Here is a 21,906-nt window from a genome sequence, read left to right as displayed (position 1 = left end):
TCTTCATGAGTGCCTCAAAGACTGGTCTGTGTATCTTTGTAATTTTCATGTTCATTGTGTTTTGTTTTCTATATTTAAGAACTAATATGCTTTTTTTTTTGTTCAAGAAAGCCTGGCTCTTTTTCAAGTACCAATTCATTTTGGTCTGGGAGAAAGAGAAGCAATCCTTTTCAAATTAACCTTGTTGTGACTAGCTGAGGGGGTGGGTCGATGAAGAAGAGGGGCCATCTTTTCCATTCTCATCCAGGAACTTAACCGTTTACTATATCCCACCTGGAAATGAATTGAAACATCTTGCCCAGAGATTGGTTTGTAACCATCCCAAATCACATTCCAGTCAACAAAGTGGCTTGTTGTGATGCAGGAAACACAGTAGACATATGAGGTCAGCATGCTCCAACAAACAGCATGATCAAAAAAATCTGTATTTTCTTTCCACAGATGTCGATTGAAGGTTAAATGACCAGGACACCAGGAATACTTTTTTACAGTTCTTCTCTGAGAATGTGTCATAGAATCCTTCCTACCCTCCTTCAGAGCGCAGTTTAATGCCATATCTGAAGGTTCAGCATCTTCAACAGTGCAGCCCTCTATAATAATGCACAAAGCATCAGCTCCTGGAGTGGGGCTTGAACCAGGAAATCATAAGGTGGCTGATCCTGATGAGAAAGCAACAGTGCAATGCAGAAGTGCACTCCTCGAGGATTTTAAATCCCAATTGAAAACACTATCGGAAATATTTTTTCTAAAAGATAACAAAGTCAAGACCAGCGACAATCCATTTTATCTCCTAGAGTTTAAGATGTGTATTTTGTGAGGATAACACATCTCGTCGCATAGCTATGGAAAGGATTTTGGAGAACTAATAGAATTGTCAGTGAACACAGCTAAGTAGCACCAATGTGTTTTATTCCAAATACATTCAGAACAAAATAATGACATAATTAAGATTTGGCCTTCAAATTTCCAAGATCCAGTTTGTTAATCTATTATTCCAGAAATTTCTTCCACCTCTAGTGTAGAACCTTGTGAGTTAATTTTGTCATATTCATTGTAAATAAAATCAATTTCTTCAGTCAGTACTCTGGGGCAGGAGTATCATGTCTTGCAGCAAAATAGCATTTACACAAGAGGCAGAGAAAAAAATTACTTGAGTTAATGGCTAACAGGGCCAGTTGAACTGTCAGTGATTGTTCTGTAATCCATAGATCGTAGTGAAACTGCTGCCCCTTGGTACGTTGCAACAACTTCAAAACTAGAAAATGCAATGACAGTATTTCTGGCATGTTTGGCAGTATTATTACTGAAGAAACATCCAAAGTATTGTTAATAACAATAGACAAGTAAGGCTCGTTCTCAATCTTTAAGCCTTGGCTTTGTACTGAAGGAACATTTTGATGGCATGTTAATTTGTAATTGAAATAATGTATGAAATTTCCAAGGGAAATAAAAATAATAAAAGTAAAATAGGGCTATAATGAGCAAGAACCAATTTCATAAACTAGTGTATATTTTAAGGATACAACATAGCTAAAAAACATTTTCAAGCATACTTTATGTTTTCACTTCAAGTTTCTGCTTTTCAAGGTCAGAAATCATGTGAAAAATTATTAAGTTATTCACATTAAGACATGATACAAGTTCACAGAGTAAATCAAAATGATGGTGAAAATATTCTCTTGAGTGCTGAGTCAATTCCAGGAAATAAAACTTTTAAACCCTTTGGATCAAAACATTTTTTAAAAATTCATTCAGTGAGTTGTGGTTTGGGAATTCAAGTGTTCTACATTTTACTTCAATTATGACTTGGATTCTTATTAGTCAATTCCTGCTGTTTTATTATTATTTGAAAAAGTAACAACTATAAAGGGTTCAACTATTGAGTAGACATAGTCAGTCCTTTATTTACTTACTCACAATGTTTGACTACCAGGAAAATACATGTTGTTCTATGTTCCAGTTGCGTTTTGTTTACTTACACCAAACTCACTCTTGGCAGCAAGAAGTAGACAGATTCTAGTTAATGAAATCCAGGTTTCCTTCAAATATACATTTTTACAACAGAAATGATACTCTATTCAAATGAACTCATAATGCTTTTACGCCTCCAGGAAAACATATTTATCTTGAATAGAGCTTCCGCCACTTAAATCTCGTTGATAATACAACTCAGTGTTTTAGTAATGATAATTCAGCTTTCTGGATTCTGCACAGGCTTGCAATTCTAAGAGCTTTTTCACACTAGAACACAAGTTACACAAATTTCTCCATAACGCACACAAAGGGCAGCAGGAACATCACCTAGCAACAGCAACTCTTATAGGGCTGTTTTAAGAGTTTGAAATTGTACTGCAACCGATGGATAAATGATCAGGTCACAATATGGTGTCCTTACTTGAAAACCCTGCTATAGAAGTACAGGATAGAGCAGTGGTCCCCATTCCTAGAATGACAGAATGACAATCACCAGCATAGAGATAACAGAAACAATGAATGGCAGCTCTTGAATGGTCTGCACCTGGACGCAGTACAGGTGACATTTAGAAACATTGTCAAGATAAGTGAATCATCAATTTGCTCTTTTTCACAATGTATATTACCAATGTTTTTATTGGTAGCTTTTTGGAGCCTTATGACATTTTTTCTAACTGAAGTCTGAACTATGTATAGTTATTTCAATCGATTCTTAACATTTATTAATGGAATGTAGTCATTACTAACTAGGCCATCACTTATTGCCCATCCAGGATTGCCAAGAGTATAGTTAAGAATCAACACATTACAATGGCTCTGGTGTCACATGTGGGCCAGATCAGATAAGGACAACAGATTCCCTTCTCTGATGGACATTAGTAAACCAGATGGGTTTTCCCAACAATCAACGATGATTTCATGGTCATCAGACTCTTTATTTCAGGTTATTATTGAATTCAAATTTCATCATCTGTCAGGGTGCAGAACATTACCTGGATTGCATTAACTAACAATAATACCACTAGGCCATCACCTCCCCCTGAAGGTAAAGTAAACAGAGTTGAGAGGACCAAAACGTTGCTCTCTCATTAGATGGAGAGATGACTGGTGTTTTAACCTGATGCTCACGGCACCTTAGTTGAGAAGGAGAACCCTTCAAGGTAACCTCAGCCAGCATGGGAATTAGACCCACACTGTTGGAATCACTCTATATCACAAAACCAGCCATCCAGCCAACTGATCTAACCAACCCCTGGCTCACAATTGTGACTGATGATAGACAGAAAAAGACAAGATGCCTGTATGCTTCGTATGAATAGAATAATATGGTGGATAGTCAGAATCCACGTTTGGTAGGCTTTGATTAGGTAGGCTTTATTCTGCCCTTTAGCATATTCTGTGGCAGTTGTGCTTTGTAGGGCAAAATATATTATTTTGTCATTTAGTGAAGGCAAGACATTGACCAGGATACCAGGTGAACTTTCATTTTGAAGTCAAGTCATGTTGTGGGATATTCAATGTCTATCTGAATTATCAGCGACCAGACTTGAATCAGACTCACCTGAAAGAGTGTGCCTGCCAGTGTAACAAGTGAGGCGAGAGTCAACTGCCCTTGACATCAAGCAACCAGTGGCCAAGTGGAATGTAAAGGTACTATTTAATCATTACATTGCTGTCGTTGTTTCTTCAACAGGACTTAGCAAAATTGAAGTCAATATTTGAAGCCAATGGTTCAGTAATGCCTTTATGTGTTGTATGAAAGATTTTCACCACAGCTCCTTTTGGTGAAAGATACATATAACAGATCTACTGATTACATCCACTCTTCAGGTAGAGGTCCATAGGGCCTTTTTAATCTCATGTAATAAAGGAAACCATTTAATTAACTAACAAGAAGAGATTCTCGTCTTAAGCAGAATGTGGTTTAGTGCATGGTACAAGTTACATTGGTGTAGAGACATTGTTACAAGACTATGACAAAGACTTGGATTTCAGGTCTTATTATTACCAAGTCCAAGTAACACCATCATATTGGATAATGCTTAATGAACTCCTCAGCCTTCATACTTCACTAACACACTTCTGCAATACCCCAAGAATTTTTCCTCATTATTATTTCCAGGTTTGTATATATAATTACCTTTACTATTATTCCATTCCACACCTCCCTCACATCCTGACTTAACAAACTCAAGTGATTTGGAGGTTTTACTATTCTGCCAGTATCTCTGTGTTAAAGTTTGTTGACCTTGTATCTATCCTTGACATTGAAACTGAAGAAGGATTTTTAATCTCTTGATTTTTCTTTCATGTTGAAACAGATATTTTATTTTTGCAGCATCCTAGAATGCTGGGTTAGGCAAACCCCTTTTTTTATAGTACCCTAGTTTTCACTGCCAAGTAATTTTCTTTTGGCTGTATCCTGAAACTGTGGACAATATTCATTCCATCTCAGTGGTGGTTTCAATTGAGTTGTATGGACCACATCTTCCATCTGAGTGAGCTGATTTCATTCTCCTTTTGCTGGACAGCGTATGGTGACTCTTTATTTCAAAGTGTTGCTAAACTTGGATGCTTTCATTTTCAATCAGTTATTGTTGTGTTGGTGAAGGCAACATGTTAATTTCTTCAGTATACTGTATGAGGATTTCTTCTTACTTGGCTTGATTTTTGTCACTAGTGCGGATAACTATCCTGAAATGTTCTGCCGGAACATGTGTCTTCTCATTGTCTGGCATCAGACTTTAAGCAATCATCACGATCTGTTCCACAAGCTGCATTGTTCTGTGATTACATCAGCTGAAGGCACACACTGTTCAACTGACATATTCTACTCATTAGGTCTCTTATAATTTTTGTTTTCTCACAAACATCACTGATTATTGAAATCTAAACTCTCTTCAGTGTTGATTAGAATGGAAAGCATTTCTGTAAATCTTTTACGGTCATAGGTGTCTTCCCTCTTGTCAGTATGCAACAATTCTCATATTAATTTAACAAATTCTAATGGACTCTACCTTCTGTTTGGAATCTATTACGTGTCTGAATCCCTAAGAAACCTTTTACCAGAAGTTCCTTAAATAACATTTCTTCCATGGCTAGCTATTCCTTGGACAGGCATGGCTGGCAGTTCCTTGACCTTGACAGTTTCATGACTTTAACTAGTCTAACTCCTGTTTTGGAATAAAATTGAGGGCAAAATGTACACTCATCTTCAAAAGTGAGAATCTTTGATTGTGAAGTGCATATGCTTTCTCTATAATCTGACAAATGTTTTGTTGTAGAGCTGCCTGTAACATTGTCTGTACTTACCCTGGCCTACATTTGACTCCAGACCCACAGCAAATATGGGTTCTTAACTCTTGACTCCTAACTGCCTTCCGAAATGGCCCTTGCAAGCCACTCATATAAAGGGAAGTTACATATAGGCAATAAATGTTGACCCAGCCACACACACACACACACATTCAGTGATTGGATGTATGAGAAAAATCTGATGGTGTTTAATGAAATCCTCAGTACTAATTATTACAGAGCTGAACACTGAGATTGTCCTCCAGGCCATCCAGATATAGCAGGAGGTGCTTTACACCAGTTGCAGACTCCCTTCCCATCTCACCAGTGGAGGTTGGATAGAGCTTGCAGAGGTGGTCAGCTGTTGTTCAGGCCAAATTTGATGTCAAGAATGCAATAGTTTTCTCCACACTCAATCTAGGCCATCAGACCTTCCTTTGAGTGGTCTTCTGATGATTTCAGCCAAGCTTCCTGCAGCTGCATGATTGTTGCTGTTCTACCTAATCACTTTTACTTAGTGAAACAACCCTTGCTTAAAAGTTCAAGATATATTTATAAGAGGCACCAGTCTCTTAAAATCAATACTCTGATTGCTTCTTAATAAGTAGCACTTTTGCACGTTCTCCCCTGTTGATTTCCATTATCAACAAATTGTTTTGAACCATCACTTCACTTGCGTATATTGAAATTTACAAAGATGGCACTACTATGTGCAGAAATTTTATTTATATTCCTTTATGCAAGCATTTAAAATGGCTCCTTGTTTCAGCTCTGGCTTCCAGCTTTTTTCAGTTTGTTTAATTGAGTCCACACTCTGTCTTAACAATCAAGAACATGGGGCACAGATTAGTTACCTAATCAAATACAGCAACTGAATATTTTATAGGTTCCTGCCGCATTTGAGCTCTCCATGAAGAACCTCTAGTCAGAATAAATCTTTGTAGGACAAGAGCAGATGTATTTCCACAGACTTTGAGAAAATTTGCGGCCTCCATTTCCCTGGGAGCTCTATCGCCCTCCTTTACTGATCACAAGGTATTGGCATGGGGGAATATATTGGTATAGATGTAGAACTGCTTAATAACCAGGAATAGAAATAACTTGGTCATTGCAAGTTGGCAGGCTAACTGCAACCTACTTGGGTATTATCAGGATCAGTGCTTTGGCACTAACCATTAACAATCTTTGTACCATTCACGAATTGGATGTGGGTACTCAATGTATACATGCAAGCATGCAGGGAAGTCAGCAGAAGTGAGTTTTGAGAATATAAAGATGCTTTTGGCAGAACTTTAAGCGATTGTGCAAAAATAGCAGATAGAGTCATAGAGATGTACAGTACGGAAACGGACCCTTCTTTCCAACTCGTCCATGCCGACCAGATATCCCAACCCAATCTAGTCCCACCTCCCAGCATCCGGTCCATTTGTCTCCAAACCCTTCCTATTCATATACCCATCCAAATGTCTTTTAAATGGTGCAATTGTACCAGCCTCCACCACTTCCTCTGGCAGCTCATCCCATACACTTACCACCCTCTGCATCAAAACATTGCCCCCAAGGTCTCTTTCTCCTCTCACTTTAAACCTACGCCCCAACCCTAGGGAAAAGACTTTGTCTATTTATCCTATCCATGCCCCTCATAATTTTGTAAACCACTATAAGGTCACCCCTCAGCCTCCGATGCCCAAGGGTAAACAGCCCCAGCCTGTTCAGCCTCTCCCTATAGCTCAAATCCCCCAACCCTGTCAACATCCTTGTAAATCTTTTCTGAACCCTTTCAAGTTTCACAACATCTTTCCAATAGGAAGGAGACCAGAATTGCACGCAATATTCCAACAGTGGTCTGACCAATGTCCTGTACAGTCACAACACAATCTCCCAACTCATGTACTCAATACTCTGACTGATAAAGGAAAGCATACCAAACTCCTTCTTCACTATTCTATCTACCTGTGACTCCACTTTCAAGGAGCTATGAACCTGCACTCCAAGGTCTCTTTGCTCAGGAACACTTCCAGGGGCCTTATTATTAAGTGTATAAGTCCTGCTAAGATTTGCTTTCCCAAAATGCAGCACCTCGCATTTCTCTGAATTAAACTCCATCTGCCACTTCTCAGCCCATTGGCCCATTTGGTTAAGATCCTGTTATACTCTGAGGTAACCTTCTTCGCTGTCTACTACACCTTAGAGGAATAAGATGCTATCCGCTTTAGTTGGAAAAAATGAAAGTGTTTTTACAATAGTGAGAGGCTGAGAAGTGTTGCACTTCAAATGGATTTGGATATCCTTGTTTTTGAGTCAATGAAAGGTGTCCTGCAAGGTCATCAAGACAGTAAGACAAATGACATGATAGCTTTTATTACAAATGATTTGAGTATAGGATTAAAGATCTCCTATTATTGAGAGTCTTGGTGAGACTACACTTGGATGATTTTGTGCAATTTGATCTCCTTACTGAAATGGAAAAAGGAAGTACATAAATGATTCACCAAACTAACTCCTGGGATGGAGGACTTCAGCTATGAGGAAATATTAAGCATACTGGCTCTAGGTTCTCAGAAGTTTTCAATAATGATTTCAAACATACAATTCTTAGAGCTCAACTCGGTAGACGCAGGAAGTTCCCATGGCTGGAGTGTCTAAAACCAGGACAGACAGTTTCAAAATACAGTTAGGATTGGAATGAGGAATTTCTTCAATCAGGTGGAGTACCTTTGGAATTCTGTGCACAGTCTCAGTTATTCTGTCCGTTCAAGCAATGGATTGATAGATTTCCACATGATGAAAAAAACTAGAGTGTAGAAACTGGCTTGAATGACAACATCACTACCTGACTGTTAATGTAGATGCAATAAGCCGCTGAGTAAAAGATCTTCTGGGCCTGATCTCAAACCATTCTCCCACTGTTCCCAATATTTGGATTATTGATGACCGTTTATCACTGTTTTAATCTTACTTATTGATATTCTTAATAATGTTAGTGGATGTCCTTAATTTACATTTTTAAATGTTTTTTTTTAAGCTGCCCTGTACAAGGGAAATGACAAATGCAGACCAACTGGTATCAATTCAGAATGTCTGCACATTAAAAGAAACAATTTTTGAAAAGCAGAAGGTATACCTTAAAATACATGAAGCATACTTTCACAAACTTAGTTCAAACTCTTGGAAATCATTATCTAACTTGGCATGCTTTGTAATCATTCCTATTTTGTTCTTTATTTACACTGATTAATACAAAGTCACAGATAAGTTGATTAAAAATACCCAAAACTAAGCAAATTATAATTGTACAAAAAAAGATTTAAGCCAAGAGCACAAAACATTTATACGTGTGAACTAATTTCATTCATTTCAGATTTTGTCCCCACCCCCTTTTCTCTCCATCCCTTCCTCACCTCTCTCCCTCCCTTCCTCTTCCCCATGCTGCCCTCTACCTCCTGCCCTCCCCATCTTTTCAGTCAGGCCTTCAATCTCAGATGAGTAATGCTAGATGTTCACCATATTTTTCAGTGGTATTGCTCAGCTAACAAATGCCTAAACTTCACGACACCTTATCAGCAACCACACCAGAGTTGTAATTACTATTCAGAGCAGATTTTGCTTTGGAATATAGTTTCAGCTGCTGTCACTGAATGTACTGCTGTGCATGAATTAAAGCAGAGCTCGGGGACCAAGTCAAATGGCTGGAGTTCTACAGCATATGCAACAGAATCAAAAACCCAAAGTGGTTTACCCCCTTGTTAGCCTTCTAGCTGCATTTCAAGGAAAACATGATAATATCATGGATGGAAGATTTATTGCCACATTCTGCTTTCTATTACCAGAACCACTTTCAATTGATGCAAACAATTTGTCAATAATTTTCAGCCCTGGTTTAAAAATCTTTAAAAATCAAAGATTTTCCTCCTTAATTAGTTGGGTTAACTGGAGCATACGTTTCCCCGACTTGAAACTATTTTCTTCATTATTTAAGTGATTTCTTCCACTTAAGCAGTAAAGACTAATGGAATCATCATTCCTCTGAGCTGATTCAGTCAAAAGCCCATGGAAATTCAGCTCCCATGTGCTAACAGCATTTAATTGGCAATCAGTTAGTCCACATATCACCCAGAAGCCATTGGGCCTGAAACTCCTGTTGCTCAACTTTGCCGGTCTGAAACTGTATCTATTCGTGACATGAGCTAGAGAACACACTCCAAGTTTCAGGGATTGAGTTATCATTGGCCTGAGTAAATCAAACTCATCCCCACAAGAGATGCCAGTGGCTGTGTGATGCATCAGTGGAATGTTGAGGTTGCACAATGCAATAATAGAGGGAAAATCTGATAAGAACCTGAGCAATAGGTTGACCTTCCTAATAAAGTTTGTAACTACTTTCACATACCTTACTGAGCCTTCAGCATGGTGGAGTTTCATTGAGACCTGTTAGAGTCATAGAATCATAGAGTCATAGAGAGGTACAGCAAGGAAACAAACCCTTCGGTCCAACTTGTCCATGCCAACCAGATATCCCAACCCAATCTCGTCCCACCTGCCAACACCTAGCCCATATCCCTCCAAACCCTTTCTATTCATATACCCATCCAAATGCCTCTTAAATGTTGCAATTGTACCAGCCTCCAGCACATCCTCTGGCAGCTCATTCCATACACGTACCACCCTCTGCGAGAAAACGTTTACCCTTAGGTCTCTTTCATATCTTTCCCCTCTCACTCTAAACCTATGCCCTCTAGTTCTGGACTCCCTCACCCCAGGGAAAGGATTTTGTCTATTTATTCTATCCATGCCCCTCATAATTTTGTAAACCTCTATAAGGTCACCCCTCAGCCTCCAACGCTCCAGGGAAAGCAGCCCCAGCCTGTTCAGCCTCTCCCTATAGCTCAGATCCTCCAACCCGGGCAACATCCTTGTAAATCTTTTCTGAATCCTTTCAAGTTTCACAACATCTTTCCGATAGGAAGGAGACCAGAATTGCATGCAATATTCCAACTGTGGCCTGACCAATGTCCTCTACGGCCGCAACATGACCTCCCAATTCTTGTAATCAATACTTTGACCAATAAAGGAAAGCATACCAAATGCCTTCTTCACTATCCTATCTACCTGCGACTCCACTTTCAAGGAGCTATGAACCTGCACTCAGGGTCGCTTTGTTCAGCAACACTCCCTAGGATCTTATCTTTAAGTGTATAAGTCCTGCTAAGAGTGGCTTTCCCAAAATGCAGCACCTCACATTTATCTGAATTAAACTCCATCTACCACTTCTCAGCCCATTGGCCCATCTGGTCCAGATCCTGTTGTAATCTGAGGTAACCCTCTTTGCTGTCCATTACACCTCCAATTTTGGTATCATCCGCAAACTTACTAACTGTACCTCTTATGCTTGCATCCCAATCATTTATGAAAATGACAAAAAGAAGAGGACCCAGCACCGATCCTTGTGGCACTCTACTGGTCACAGGCCTCCAGTTTGAAAAACAACCTTCCACCATCACCCTCTGTCTTCTACCTTTGAGCCAGTTCTGTATCCAAGTGGCTAGTTCTCTCTTTGTTCCATGAGATCTAATCTTGCTAATTAGTCTCACATGGGGAACCTTGCCGAACGCCTTACTGAAGTCCATATAGATCACATCGATCGCTCTTTCCTCATTAATCTTCTTTGTTACTTCCTCAAAATACTCAATCCAAGTTTGTGAGACATGATAAGTAGAATGGTTAGACTTAGCAGGGAATAGGTGGGGGACAAATTGAACCAACTTCTCAAACTTCCACTGTTGCTTTGGGTGATGTGGCAATCTATAAGAATTGAACTTGAGGAACATTATAGGTTTTGGCTTCAGGTGTACAATAGAACAGTTGAAATTTAGATTAAATTCCCTACACAGTGGAAACATACTCTTCAGCCCAACATTTCCACACTGACCCCCCCAGACCCATTTACCTCTGACTAATGCACCTAACACTATGGGCAATTTAGATTGACCAATTCACCCAACCTGCATATCTTTGGACTGTGGAAGGAAGCCCATACAGTCACAGGGAGAATATGCAAACTCCACACAGGCAGTTGCCTAAGGTTGGAATTGAACCTGGGTTCCCAGTGCTATAAGGCAGCAGTGCAAACCACTGAGCCACCATACCACCTTTGGTAGCATCTTTTTTTTCTGAATAGAGATTACAATTCTAGTGAAGCTATCACCAGACACTGACATAGTAATTTAAGTTTTGAAACTTTTACTGCAAAAAACCTCCACAACTTCTGATTTTCTTTATAGGGTATCTGTATATCTACAATATCCTAGATTTGCTGCTGTAGCAAGTGCAGTGTATTACATGTCAGAAGTGAAGTACAGATTTTGGCAATATCCATTGATGTGACCTGGAGCTGCAATCCCTTCAGCTAGGGACTTAATAACTTGGCAATAAAATAACAATAAAATATTGATCACCAACATTCATGGAAAGGGTAGATCCAGGGGTGGGATGGAAGTCTCCAATTCGATTCCTTGACCATTTGCTATCTGTGTACTTATCAAATTCAGATTGTTTACACTTTGCTAGACTGTCACATTCCTGGTGCTTTAATTCCTTTTCTGGGCAATTTCTAATGGCTATAAAGCAAAAGGGAATAACCTGAAGAGTAGGCTAAACAGCCTATCCAGCCCATTTCACCATTCAGTAAGATTGGGGTTGATCTCCTACATCAACCGCTGCTTTATTGATTAAATGTTCCTTGATTTTGTTGATGCCCAAAACTCAATCAAATGCAGACTTAATGTATTCTGACCAAGCTTCCACTAAATGAGAATTTGTCTTCTCTTCTGACCTAAATGATCGGGGATGCCTTATCCTGAGACCAATAGCCTGGTACTAGATTCTCTAGCCAAGAGGAATAGTTTCTTAGCTACTACACTATTAGATCTTCTAAGAATTTCTTTCCTTACAATCATTGCTCATTTCTTAGGTTTCTATTCCAGTCAGTATTATGAACAATCATTGCATCCATCTCTGATAACTACATACATGAGTAAAACAACCAAAACAGTACATGGTGCTCCAGATGTGGTCTCCACAAAGTCCAAATGAACAAATCTCATCCTCTTTTCCTCCATTCCCATTATAATAACAGCTAATATACCTATGTGCCTGTGTGTAAACTTTGATTCCTGTGGAAGGATCCCAAATTGCTCTAAGAGCTAATGATCCTGTTGGATTATGGAACCTATTTCCACACCTTTGTAATCAGTGGAGTCACATTCTGTGTGTCATGGAACATAATTCTCCTCCTTGCATTCATACCTCTCTGATCTTTTCTCTTAGAATGTTGTGCATGTGAGTGCTATATAAATGCAAATTCTCCAGAGGTGGGGAATACACCATGCTCAGTGCAGATGAAACCCTTTCCTAACGAAATCTGAATGCAACAATGAGCAAGTTGAAAACCCAGTATATGATTTTAAGGAAAAGGCAACATTTATTTTCAAATGTTGGCAATGTTGCTGAATTCGAGGATTGCTTCATGTGAGGGGCTATGCTTCAATTGTTCTCACTCCAAATGTCAGTGAGTAAATTTCAGAAAGATAAGGCAGTCTCCTTGCTATAGGACAGATGTTGTGAAACTTGAAAGGGTTTAGAAAAGATTTAGAAGAATGTTGCCAGAGTTTGAGGTGTAGACAGAGGCTGACAAGGGCTGGAGATATTTTTCCTGGAGCGTCATTAGGGTGACCTTTTAGAGACTTATAAAATCATAAGGGGCATGGATAGGATAAGTAGAAAAGGTATTTTCCCAATGCTTAGAGAGTTCAAAACTAGACGCCGTAGGTTTAAGGTGTGAGGGGAAAGATTTAAAAGAGACCTAAGGGGGAACATTTTGCACATAGATGGTGGTGTATGTATGGAACGAGCTGTCAGAGGAACTGGTGGATATGGGTACAATTATAACATTTAAAAAGCTTCTGGATGGGGATATGAATAGGAAGGGCTTAGAGGGGTATGGACCAAGTGCTACCAAATGGGATTGATTAATTTAGGATATCTGGTCGTTTTGGACGAGTTGGACCCAAGGGTCTGTTTCCATGCTGTACATCTCTATGACTCTATAAGGCTTGACACAACATAAACTATATTTTTCTGAAGTTCATCTCAAAGCGTAAACGGATGATTTAATGAATAATAACAACCACGTTAAAAGTACCAAGCAGCAAAACTAACTAATTTAAGAGCAAGAACTAGGGAGACAGACCAGGCTCCAAGTCCTTATCATCAGTGAAGGGAGTGGGAGCCGGTGCTGAGCTAAGGAGTGAACTAACATTGACCTTGTGTTCATCACTGGCAGACACTAATCTCACCCAAGTGGAGTTCATATGAAAGTGGTGGCGGGGATGGAGATTGTCAAAATTGGGTTTTATACTCTCTTGCCTCACTGTATCAAGAGGTTTTTCTTTGAGAGGTTAGAGAAAGTTATCAAAAACAATGTCTCAGGATCTTATTTTCTCTTACTCATGCATACATTTCCTCCTCACTCCCACAGAGTCTCTCACTCCCCACTTGAATCGGAGGCATTTGGACGGTTTACTGCTGAGGAGGAACTCTGAATAACCAAGACCCGCTTCCTCTATCCAGATTCTCTTGCATTTTTTTTTGCTGCTGCTAGTCACATTCTCAGGTTTATTGGAGAAACATCCATAATTGCAGGAAGAGTTCCTTGTAAATCTGTCACTTCTCCCAACCCTAATTTTGAACAGAGTAGAGCTAAAAAGAGAGGTATAGCATGGATTCTGGTCCCTGGGCCATGTTAGTTGAGCCAGAATTAGAGAGTAGAAGCATTTCATTTAAGATGCTTCAATCATTCACTATTAATATAAAATAAGACAACTTAAATATTATAAGAATGTTTATACAATAATAAGATATCTACCAAATTAGGGAGGATACTGAGTGACTTCTCATTGATTTTTCTTCACACCATAGATATTTGTTCTTCACAGAAGTGTTGTAACCAGAATCCACATTCATCTATTAGTCTATTTCAATATCTGATCTCACCCTTTTTTATATCACTGAAATAACTCCAAGTGGGGTATCATTGCTGTGCAAAACAGTTGAGCACAAATTCAGCTCTGAAGAATTCTGCTTTCTTTCGTCATGGCTGTGTAGGTTAGGTGCATTAGTCAGGGGTAAATGTAGAGTAGAGAGTGTGATGCTGGAATAGCACAGTTGGTCAGGCAGCATCCGAGGAGCAGGAGAAACAATGCTTCGGGCATAAGCTCTTTATCAGGAATGAGGCCTGTGTGTCAGGGGGGGCGGAGAGATAAATGGGAGGGGGTGGTTTTGGGTGGAAGGTAGCTAAGAATGCAATGGGTAGATAAAGGTGGGGGAGAAGGTGATAGGTCAGAGAGGAGAGTGGTTCAGATAAACCATGGACAGGTCAAGAGGGCGGTGCCAAGTAAATGTAGAGTATTTAGGGGAATGGGTCTGCGTGGGTTACTCTTCGGAGGGTCAGTGTGGAATTGTTGGGCCAAATGGACTGTGTCTGCACTGTAGGGACGCTATGATTCTATGCTGCCAGACCTGCAGAGTTTTCCCAGCAAGTTCTGCTTTTGTTTCTGGTTTCCAGCATTTGTAGTTCTTTGTGGTTTTTTTGGTGCTCACTTGCGGTGTTGGTTTTAAAATTCTATACAACTGCTTATCCATCACCACACTTCTATCTGGGAAAAGAAGCTGCATTCCAGGAAGAAATGCAGAAGGAAAAAGAATAAAAATAAAATAATTTTGGAAGATTCGCATGCATGATCTGTGTCACTGAGACTGAAGCTCACACTTGCCTGATTAGGATGCTAGAGTACAGTTCTTGGTGCATTTACAGAGGAAAGGAGAAAGAATCAATTAAGCCATACAAATTGGCTATTGCTCAATTTATTTTTTCTCGCACCTTATGCATTTTATGAACATTGAATCTGCTGATGTCTAAGGTTCCTTAACCAGCAGTGGAAACCCAAGAATGGATTGATTTGAGTTGTGGACTGGCACAACTTAAACAAGGGTGTAAAAAAATTTGGCTCAAAATGCATAGTTATAGATTCTTCTAATTCCTGACATATTTCCAGTCTTTGATTAATGGTTAATGATCCAATTCCTAGAGATGATAGAAGCAGTGTTTAATATGGTGAGCGGTGGTGTGGTTTAATTTTGTTTCCACCAGTCTGGATCTTCTACATATAAAATAGAAGGAAAATGAAACACAATTTATTCCTTGCTGTACTAACATCTGTTTAACAGTTCAACATTAAGTTTTAGGAAATAGTGACATTATAGATCAGATAACACATAGCAAATTAGCTCTAGGCTTTAAGTCATGGAATATTTCTCAATCCTAATAGTAACTGTAAATATGTCAAACTTAAATGAAAAACTCAGTAGAAACCTGGGACATATTTCACCTTCGTTCACATAACTTATTGCCAATTAGTTCTACTCTTGCCTCAGAACCTAAAACTTCAGATCCCTCTTCAGAAAATGGAGTGCATAATCAGAGAGTCTTAGAGATGTACAGCATGGGAACAGATTCTTCGGTCCAACTTGTCCATGCCGACCAGATATTCTAACCTAATAACTATGTAAGTTAGCTTGCTGAGTTTGAAGGTTTGTTTTCAGAAGCTTCATTACCTGCCTCTCTATTTACAGGTCTTGGTTTCACCACATTACCTTACATCAAAGGCATATCAGAAATGACTTCCAGACTACTCATATCCCTTGGCATAATGGTAGCCCACAAACCTACCAACACACTTAAACAGTGACTAATAAACCTAAAAGATCCATTAGATACTAACAGCAAAGCTAATGTCATTCACAAGATACCATGTAAGAACTGTAAAAAACACTACATCGGACAAGCTAGCAGGAAACTTGCCACCAGGATACATGAACACCAACTGGCCCACCAAAAGACACAACCCATTATCACTAGTTTCTATACATGCAGACAAAGGAGGACACCACTTTGACTGGGATAACACACACATCCTAGGATAGGCAAAACAAAGATTTGCACAAGAATTCTGAGAGGCATGGCATTTTAACCAGAACTTCATCAATAAACACATCAATTGAGATCCTATCTCCCTTCCTGAGAAAAAGAACCAAAAATTACATTACCCACCTATAAATAGAGTAGCGGGACATACCATCAGCGCTTCACCGGAGACTCTCACTGATGATGGTAATGGTGACAAAGCCTCTGAACACACACACCTTCCAGCTCAGCGAGCTAACCTGCATACTTATCATCAACCTGAGCTACAAATCTTCTCAAAATCGCTAATCCCAACCCAATCTAGTCTCATTTTCCAGCACTTGGCCTATATCTCTTTAAACTCTTCCTATTCATATATCCATCCAGATACCTCTTAAATGCTGTAATTGTACTAGCCTCCACCACTTCCTCTGGTAGCTCATTCCATACATGCACCAGCCTCTGTGTGAAGATGTTGCCCCTTATCTATTCCTATCTATTCCATCTCTATTCCTGAGATGCTGCCTAACCTGCTGTGCTTTGACCAGCAACACATTTGCAGCCCCTTATCTTTCCCCTCTCACCCTAAAGCTACGCCTTCTAGTTCTGGACTCACCGAAGCAAGGTAAAATACCTTGCCTATTTATGTTATCCATGCTCCTTATGATTTTATAAACCTCTATAAGGTCACCCCTGCAGCCTCCAATGCTCCAGGGAAAACAGCCCCAGACTATTCAGCCTCTCCCTATAGCTCAAACCCTCCAACTCTGGCAAGCTGGGACTTGAATGTCGCACTGACAGCACATCCAAAAGGGCAGCATAAAGGGCAGCATTGCCTTTTTGATGATAAACAGGCCTGTGTCTCTTCTAAGGTCAACACAAAGATCCCATGGCATTATTTTGAAGAAGAGGCAGGGAATTATTCAAGTGTCCTGGCTACAATTTATCCCTCAAACAGTATCTGATCATGAGCACATCAGTTGTTGGATTTTGCTGTATGCAAATTGGCTACCACTTTTCCAATATTACAACAAAGACTTATTAGTGGCAAAGCACTTTGGGATGTCCTAAGGTTGTGAAAGGTGCTGTATAAACACAAGGCTTTCTTTCTATACAGGCTGAATAATAGCTAAGTTTTCCAAAGAAATTGGTTTTTCTTTTTTATAATATCTTTCATTATTCCAAGATACTGTAAAGATTCTTGCTAATAACTCTTGACATGTAGGCACTGTTATAAAAAAATATGGCTGCCGAGGTGTGCACTAAAAGATCTTACATGTATTAGTGAGATTATTGAGTGGATGTTAATCGAGGGCTGCACTGGCTCATCTCTCCCATGTGCTTCTTTGGATAGTTACAGGGAATCTTTTATGTTCCATTAGGACATGTAGGATGAAGTTACGTTTCCCATTTGAAAAATAGCATCTCCAGGTGTGCAATACTCCCTCAGTACAACACTTTAGCACTGGCCTACCTGTAGGGACACTTTCAAACAACCTGAACCTAGATCTTCTAACTGAGCATCCAATACATCAATGGTAGGACAAATATGTAATTGTTATCTAGCTCAATGATTAATGAACACCATGTCATTGGCTGTAACACTGGATTTACGTCTGATTATGTCAGTAGTATGTTATAATTAAACCCTAATGTACAGGGTACAAAACCAGTGCTGTGTCCAATCTTATCCAATTTCCAGTCTGTCAATTAGGTAAATATCCCATCAGTGTGTCCCATTCATACTGTTAAAGTGCAGCCCCACCTGTCCAGCAGTGTAACAAATGAGGGCCAGCCTATGGACACACTGAACCAACAGAGTGAGATCTGGGCCACACCGTCAAACAGTTCCTTAGAATATAGCCAAATATTCCCTAGCTCCCTGAGCTAGACATAACTTAGAAATGGGTCTACAACCTCAACTTATACAGAGGACAAGCATGATTTGAGTGTTCAAGTCATTGTTCAATCCCTCTACCAATAAAAACTAACAAACTGTATACCAATTAACAACCCTATCAACCTGGGTGGCAACTTTCAGAGATCCATGTGCATGGCCACTGAGATCTCTCTACTTAGTCCAGTACTCTGTATTCCTGTTACTCCTTCCAAAGCGAATCACCTCACACTTTTCCATATTAAACTCCATTTGTCACTTCTCAGGCCAGCTCTGCAGCTCATCTATGTTCCGCTGTAACTTACAACATCCTTCAGCACTATCCACAGTTCCACCAACCTTAGTGTCACTTGCAAATTTACAAATCCATCCTTCTATATCTCAATCCTGATCATTCATAAGTATCACAAACAGCAGTGACCTCAAAACAGATCATTGTGATACACCTCTAGTAACTGAACTCCAGGATGAACATTTCCTGACAACCACCACCCTCTTCTTTCAGCGAGCCAATTTCTTATCCAAACCATGAAATTACCCTCAATCCCTTGCCTCCATATTTTGTGCAATAGCCTACCATAGGGCATCTTATCATACATCTTACCAAAATCCATATACAGCACCTCAACCACTTTACTTTCATCCACCTGTTTGGTCATCATCTCAAAGAACTCAATCAGGTTTATGAAGCACAACCTACCTTTCACAAAGCTGTGTTGACTATCCTTAATCAACTTATTCCTTTCTAGATGATTATAAATCCTATCTCTTATAACAGTTTCCAACACTTTAGCCACAACCAAAGTAAAGGCTCACTGGTCTATAATAACCAAGGTTGTCTCGACTCCCCTTCTTGAACAAGAGGACATTTGCTATCCTCCGATCTTCTGGCACTATTCCTTTAGGCAATGATGACATAAAGATCAAAGTCAAAGGCTCTGCAATATCCAGAGAATCCCAGGATAAATCCCATCCTGCCTGGGGAACTTATCTATTTCTGCACTTTCCAGAATTGCTAACATCTCCTCCTTGTGAACCTTAGTCCTGTCTAGTCTAGTAGTCTGTATCTCAATATTCTTCTTGATAACATTGTCTTTTTCCAGTGTGAACATTGACAGAAAAAATATTCATTTAGTGGTTTCCCCTCTCTCCTTGCACTCCAAGCATAACTTCCCACTATTATCCTAGATTGGCCCTAATCTTTTTTCTAGTTATTCTTTTATTTCTGATATACTTATAGGAAGCTTTAGAGTTTTCCTTGATCCTATCTGCCAATGACTTCTCATGTCTCCTCCTGGCTGTTCTTAGCTCTCTCTTTAAATCTTTCCTGGCTAATGTGAAACTCTCTAGTGCCCTAACTGAGCCTCCATGTCTCATTCTAACATAAGCCTTCTTCTTCCTCTTGACAAGAGATTCAATTTCTTTCATAAACCACAGGTCCCTCGCTCAACCACTTCCTCCCTGCCCGACAGATACATCCTCATCAAGAACAAGCAGTAGCTGTTCCTTGAATAAGCTCCACACTTCCATTGTGCCCATCCTCTGCAGTTTCCTTCCCCATCCTATGCATCCTAAATCTTGTCTGATCGCATCATAATTACCTTTCCCCTAGCAATAACTCTTGCCCTGCGGTATATGCCTACCCCTTTCCATGGCTAAAGTAAACATGACCAAATTGTGGTCACTATCATCAAAGTGCTCTCCTACCTTCAAATCTAGCATCTGGCTGGGCTCATTACCCAGTACCAAATCTAATGTGGCCTCGTCCCTTGTTGGCTTGTCTACAGCTGTGTCAGGAAACCATCCTGCACACATTGGACAAAAACTGACCCATCTAAAGTACTCAAACTGTAGTATTTCCAGTCAGTATTTGGAAAGTTAAAGTCCCTCATAACAACTACCCTGTCCCTCTTGCTCCTATTCAGAATTATCTTTGCTATCCTTTCCTCTACATCTCTGGAACTATTTGAAGGCCTATAGAAAACTCCCAAAAGGGAGTTTTCCTGTTTTTAACTTCAGCCATACTACCTCAGTAGACAAGTCCTCAAAAATATCCTTTCTACCAGTGTAATACTTTCCTTGACTAACAATGCCACACCTCTCTCTCTCTTTTACCATCTTCTCTGTTCTTACTGAAACATCTAAATCCCGGGACCTGCAATAAGCATTCCTGTCCCTGCTCTATCCATGTCTCCGAAATGGCCACAACATCGAAGTCCAAGGTACCAACCCATGCTGCAAGTTCACCCACCTTATTCTGGATGCTCCTGGTGTTGAAGTAGACACACCTCAAACTATTGTCCTGCTTAGGGGTGAACTCCTCCAACCTTGAAGCCACATTTCTGACCTCACTACTCTGAACCTCTGAACATTGGAACTACAATTTAAGTTCCAACGCCGCTGCTGAATTAGTTTAAACCCTCATGAAGAGCATTAGCAAATTCCACCCCCCCCCCCCCCCCCCCAAGATATTGGTACCCCTCTGGTTCAAGTGTAGACCATCCTGTTTGCAGAGGTCCCAATTACTCTCCCTCCTGCACCATCCCTGAAGCCACATGTTCAACCCTTCTCTCTCTCTCCATCCCTCGTCTCACGAGCATTTGAAACAGGCAACAAACCAGAGATAACAACCCTGTTTGTTCTAGCACTAAGCTTCCTCCCTAGCTCGTTAAATTTCTGTCTTAAATCCCCATACCTTTTCCTACTTATGTCATTAGAGCCTATGTGGGCCATGACTTAGGACTGCTCCTCCCCCTACTTTGCTGCAAAGACTCAACATCTTGCCTGAGGAAACCAAGACTGTTTCAAAGGGCAACACAAAAGAATTTGAGCCTCAGCGTTGTGCATCTGCATTCATTTTATTTTTCCTTGCCCCCAGTGGGTGGGGAAGGTTCCCTGGGATATTAAGTGATATTAATGAATCCTCAAATGGAGTATACTGTGGTAGGGTTTAATGAACACAATGGGGTTCTTACGCAACAGGTGGAAATCCAGAAATAGTTCTGTGTGTGCTGTTTCTGAAAAGGCCAACTGCATTACCAAGGTAATGACAGACCTTTTCTGGAATCAAGGGTCCTGATTACAGAACTCCCGCCAATCAAAAGCTGTGGACAATCCAAGTCAATGGGGAGGTGATGCCTGCTATCAGTAATACGACCACCTTAGGGTTGCTGAGGGAACCAGATCACAAGTAAAAGATGAAATGGTGAGAGGGTGCTGGTAGGGGTTAGGTTCTCAGCAGGTCCTGTACTTTTTTTCATTTCAAAAATATACTTTATTCATAAAATATTTTGATGATCTGTACAATTGGTCATGCCATACATACATAAACATTCCATTTCTTTGCATACAGCGATCAAGTAATCATTTGTATATATAGGTCTGTACGTTTACCATCCATATATTTAGCTGAGGCATCAGCAGAGCCCACTTACTGCATGGGCTCCCTGTTCTTTGGCAGGCAGACGTTACATGGTGGTCTTTCCCTACCGCGCCTTGGCGGCAGCTGCCCCAAACTTCAGCGCGTCCCTCAACACGTAGTCCTGGACCTTGGAATGCGCCAGTCTGCAACATTCAGTCGGGGTCAGCTCCTTCAGCTGGAAGATGAACAGGTTTCGGACAGACCAAACAGCGTCTTTCACCGAGTTGATGATCCTCCAGGCACAGTTGATGTTTGTCTTGGTGTGCGTCTCGGGGCACAGACTGTACAGCACGGAGTTCC

The sequence above is a fragment of the Hemiscyllium ocellatum genome, chromosome 6 (genome assembly GCF_020745735.1).
Source record: "Hemiscyllium ocellatum isolate sHemOce1 chromosome 6, sHemOce1.pat.X.cur, whole genome shotgun sequence".
Classification (NCBI taxonomy): domain Eukaryota; kingdom Metazoa; phylum Chordata; class Chondrichthyes; order Orectolobiformes; family Hemiscylliidae; genus Hemiscyllium; species Hemiscyllium ocellatum.
Note: the sequence above shows the minus strand (reverse complement) of the source record.